Source organism: Schistocerca piceifrons, unplaced genomic scaffold (genome assembly GCF_021461385.2).
Source record: "Schistocerca piceifrons isolate TAMUIC-IGC-003096 unplaced genomic scaffold, iqSchPice1.1 HiC_scaffold_38, whole genome shotgun sequence".
Lineage (NCBI taxonomy): Eukaryota > Metazoa > Arthropoda > Insecta > Orthoptera > Acrididae > Schistocerca > Schistocerca piceifrons.
Genome location: NW_025728603.1, coordinates 55001 through 60241, shown reverse-complemented (window position 1 = coordinate 60241; position 5241 = coordinate 55001). Strand labels below are relative to the sequence as shown.

General features: G+C 55.6%; 2 non-coding genes across 2 annotated transcripts; both read right to left on the bottom strand.

Moving 5' to 3' along the window:
- Nucleotides 1–261: 261 nt before the first annotated feature.
- Nucleotides 262–417, bottom strand: LOC124747072. Its single transcript, XR_007011512.1, has one exon. It is a non-coding gene; the product is annotated as a 5.8S ribosomal RNA (ribosomal RNA).
- Nucleotides 418–767: 350 nt separating this feature from the next.
- LOC124747077 lies at nucleotides 768–2672 on the bottom strand. The gene has a single exon (XR_007011517.1). It is a non-coding gene; the product is annotated as a small subunit ribosomal RNA (ribosomal RNA).
- Between the last annotated feature and the right edge of the window lie 2569 nt (nucleotides 2673–5241).

Sequence of the window (5241 nt, the reverse complement as noted above, 5' to 3'; positions counted from 1 at the left end):
CCTTGTTAGTTTCTTTTCCTCCGCTTAGTAATATGCTTAAATTCAGCGGGTAGTCTCGCCTGCTCTGAGGTCGTTGTACGAGGTGTCGCACGCCACACCGCCAGCCGGCTGTGCACGCTACCGAGAAAGTACCGGTATGCGAACCGCCAGGCGACGGGCGCGCATCGCACGTTTGAGGAGACGCGGCCGGCCCCACAGGCGGCCGCGACACTCCCAGGTCTGCGAAGCGGGGCAAACGCCGCGCGCTTCAGTATACGTAGCCGACCCTCAGCCAGACGTGGCCCGGGAACGGAATCCATGGACCCGCAATGTGCGTTCGAAACGTCGATGTTCATGTGTCCTGCAGTTCACATGTCGACGCGCAATTTGCTGCGTTCTTCATCGACCCACGAGCCGAGTGATCCACCGTCCTGGGTGATCTTTTCTCAGTTTCCGCCGTCTCTTTCGAGACGGTCGCATAGGCGGGAGTGAGGCGTGTGGCGGCCCCTGTTCCAGCGTTCTGTGTCCAACGGCCTCACGGCCGACGGGCGTCGTACGGCTCCACACCGGAGCGGACAGGCACTCGGGCGAAAGTCATTCAAAACCGGCGCCAGGCGCCAGGTGCCGCAGGCCAGCCGCTCCAGCGCTTCAGCGCTCGTACACACAACATTGCCGCTAGTTTTGAGAGGCACGCGTGGTTCCGCACGCGGCGCACGGCTACGGCGAGCCGTACAGGTAGCGTGTTGCGCGACACGACACGCACATCGAAAGACATGCAGTCTAGTCGGTAATGATCCTTCCGCAGGTTCACCTACGGAAACCTTGTTACGACTTTTACTTCCTCTAAATGATCAAGTTTGGTCATCTTTCCGGTAGCATCGGCAACGACAGAGTCAATGCCGCGTACAGTCCGAAGACCTCACTAAATCATTCAATCGGTAGTAGCGACGGGCGGTGTGTACAAAGGGCAGGGACGTAATCAACGCGAGCTTATGACTCGCGCTTACTGGGAATTCCTCGTTCATGGGGAACAATTGCAAGCCCCAATCCCTAGCACGAAGGAGGTTCAGCGGGTTACCCCGACCTTTCGGCCTAGGAAGACACGCTGATTCCTTCAGTGTAGCGCGCGTGCGGCCCAGAACATCTAAGGGCATCACAGACCTGTTATTGCTCAATCTCGTGCGGCTAGAAGCCGCCTGTCCCTCTAAGAAGAAAAGTAATCGCTGACAGCACGAAGGATGTCACGCGACTAGTTAGCAGGCTAGAGTCTCGTTCGTTATCGGAATTAACCAGACAAATCGCTCCACCAACTAAGAACGGCCATGCACCACCACCCACCGAATCAAGAAGAGCTATCAATCTGTCAATCCTTCCGGTGTCCGGGCCTGGTGAGGTTTCCCGTGTTGAGTCAAATTAAGCCGCAGGCTCCACTCCTGGTGGTGCCCTTCCGTCAATTCCTTTAAGTTTCAGCTTTGCAACCATACTTCCCCCGGAACCCAAAAGCTTTGGTTTCCCGGAGGCTGCCCGCCGAGTCATCGGAGGAACTGCGGCGGATCGCTGGCTGGCATCGTTTATGGTTAGAACTAGGGCGGTATCTGATCGCCTTCGAACCTCTAACTTTCGTTCTTGATTAATGAAAACATACTTGGCAAATGCTTTCGCTTCTGTTCGTCTTGCGACGATCCAAGAATTTCACCTCTAACGTCGCAATACGAATGCCCCCGCCTGTCCCTATTAATCATTACCTCGGGTTCCGAAAACCAACAAAATAGAACCGAGGTCCTATTCCATTATTCCATGCACACAGTATTCAGGCGGGCTTGCCTGCTTTAAGCACTCTAATTTGTTCAAAGTAAACGTGCCGGCCCACCGAGACACTCAATAAAGAGCACCCTGGTAGGATTTCAACGGGGTCCGCCTCGGGACGCACGAGCACGCACGAGGCGGTCGCACGCCTTCGGCTCGCCCCACCGGCAGGACGTCCCACGATACATGCCAGTTAAACACCGACGGGCGGTGAACCAACAGCGTGGGACACAAATCCAACTACGAGCTTTTTAACCGCAACAACTTTAATATACGCTATTGGAGCTGGAATTACCGCGGCTGCTGGCACCAGACTTGCCCTCCAATAGATACTCGTTAAAGGATTTAAAGTGTACTCATTCCGATTACGGGGCCTCGGATGAGTCCCGTATCGTTATTTTTCGTCACTACCTCCCCGTGCCGGGAGTGGGTAATTTGCGCGCCTGCTGCCTTCCTTGGATGTGGTAGCCGTTTCTCAGGCTCCCTCTCCGGAATCGAACCCTGATTCCCCGTTACCCGTTACAACCATGGTAGGCGCAGAACCTACCATCGACAGTTGATAAGGCAGACATTTGAAAGATGCGTCGCCGGTACGAGGACCGTGCGATCAGCCCACAGTTATTCAGAGTCACCAAGGCAAACGGACCGGACGAGCCGACCGATTGGTTTTGATCTAATAAAAGCGTCCTTCCATCTCTGGTCGGGACTCTGTTTGCATGTATTAGCTCTAGAATTACCACAGTTATCCAAGTAACGTGGTACGATCTAAGGAACCATAACTGATTTAATGAGCCATTCGCGGTTTCACCTTAATGCGGCTTGTACTGAGACATGCATGGCTTAATCTTTGAGACAAGCATATGACTACTGGCAGGATCAACCAGGGAGCTGCGTCAACTAGAGCTGAGCAGCCCGGCCGCCCGGGAGTGTGTCCCGGGGGCCCGCGCGAACACGCAAGCGTCCGCTCAATCATTCTGCAAACAGGAGGAGGCTGAGCTCCCCTGCACAATACACCTCGAAACCCTCTCAGGTCCCGGCGGCGCGCAGCGCCGTCCCAAGTACTTGGTCGGGTTCGAGAGAGGCGCAATCGCCCGGAGTTAGGCGAGTAGACGCTTTCGGTGCGACCACCCGGTGCTCCCAACTGAGCTTGCCGCTGCCGACAGAGGCCCGGGAGCGTGCTGTCGTGGCATTGCCGGCGGGAGACAACACGCGCCACCTACGGTGACCGGCAGCTCCAACGCCAGCGCCACAGAAGGACAAAAGCCCCACTTGGGTGCCGAAGCGAACTCTCCCAGCACAGCGCACGCGCCAACACATCCGCACAGCTGCGATACAAACCACCAGCGAGAACCGCTGGGGCGACCGAGCAGCAGACGGCGTCGCGGCGCCGAGCGCCGGGCGGCGGCGCATCCTCAACGCACACAGTCCTCAATCGGACCAGCACACTGAAGATGTCCACCGCGCTTCGCACCGGGCCCGCGAGGACCTACTTTGGCCGCACGGCGCCGCGCGCAGGGTGCGCCGGCGCGCAGCTGCGACGCCTGCCGCGTCCGTCGGCCGGCGCGCCTGCCACTGGCCGCCCCCACCAGCCGGCTGTAGCGCGTGCGCCCACGCACCGCGCGGCCAGCACGCCGGGAGGCGCCCCCTCACCGGCCGGGGACGGTCCCACCCAGCCACCGCCGCGTATCGCTTCACACCCAGATGCCGTTCAGTTTCGTCGGCATGGTGGGTATCGCTGGAACAACCGGTTCGTACCTCAACCTATCGTCGCCATCACCGATTCACCCCTAGCGAGAACAACCGCACCACAACAGGTTACCATTTGTTCATTTGCGTAACTTCACCAGAAAACGCAGGCGTCCATCGCCATTTGCAACTTCAACGATTATTGCATGCCTGTGTCAGGTGTCACGCCACACTACGTCTGCCCACATACACGCAACAAAATGTGCACGCCTAGACAATACGTGGAAGGTGGCCCCCGTACGTATGCGATGTCCATTGCTCGAACGACTGTCAACCGGCCTCTGTAGCATGTCGCAGATATGGAACGCGGTGCACCATGCCATCACGGTGTGTGAGGAGAGACGACTAGGTCGAATACATCAACAGACAGCTCATGCTGATCGCCATCCACGGCGTCCGTTCCTCCCACACGTCTCTATGGCGTACCACACTGCAATCCAGCTCTCATAGGGAGACGACACGTAGCTGCGTGCACAATATTTGCACTGTATGGTCCGCCGTTTTTGGGCGCAGTCGTTGTACGGTCACACATGTGCCACGATGTATCATTCGGTACATAAGGACGAATGTGCAGTACAGATTGTGGTTTACGCGTACGACATTAGCGACGGTTGACACAGGCCGCACCACAACGTAGCCTGAGTACGTCGCATGCGAAGGGCATTGAACATGCAAACTTCTCACCAACCAGCTTGCGAAGGCAGGGGGGCAAGGTGGGGACGTGGGGAGGGGCGGCATGTACGTCCTGCTGCCATCCACATTACAGTGTACAGCAGGAGCATGTGGAAAGTCAGCAAGACTTGCAAGGTGTTTAACATGAAGCGATACACAGGGGAGCGGGCAGTGCGAAGTAGCGAACTATATTGCGAGGGTTGCGGGTGGGCAACACTACACTAATTGAACGAGTCGTATAACAATTACAGAGCAGGTTTAGGCGACAACATGGGTTACGTTAGGGGACAACGTGGGTTACGTTAGGGGACAACGTGGGTTACTTTAGGGGACAACGTGGGTTAGGTTAAGGCACAACGTGGGTTAGGTTAAGGCACAACGTGGGTTAGGTTAAGGCACAACGTGGGTTAGGTTAAGGCACAACGTGGGTTAGGTTAAGGCACAACGTGGGTTAGGTTAAGGCACAACGTGGGTTAGGTTAAGGCACAACATGGGTTAGGTTAAGGCACAACATGGGTTAGGTTAAGGCACAACATGGGTTAGGTTAAGGCACAACGTGGGTTAGGTTAAGGCACAACGTGGGTTAGGTTAAGGCACAACATGGGTTAGGTTAAGGCACAACATGGGTTAGGTTAAGGCACAACATGGGTTAGGTTAAGGCACAACATGGGTTAGGTTAAGGCACAACATGGGTTAGGTTAAGGCACAACATGGGTTAGGTTAAGGCACAACATGGGTTAGGTTAAGGCACAACGTGGGTTAGGTTAAGGCACAACGTGGGTTAGGTTAAGGCACAACATGGGTTAGGTTAAGGCACAACATGGGTTAGGTTAAGGCACAACATGGGTTAGGTTAAGGCACAACATGGGTTAGGTTAAGGCACAACATGGGTTAGGTTAAGGCACAACATGGGTTAGGTTAAGGTACAACATGGGTTAGGTTAAGGTACAACATGGGTTAGGTTAAGGTACAACATGGGTTAGGTTAAGGTACAACATGGGTTAGGTTAAGGTACAACATGGGTTAGGTTAAGGTACA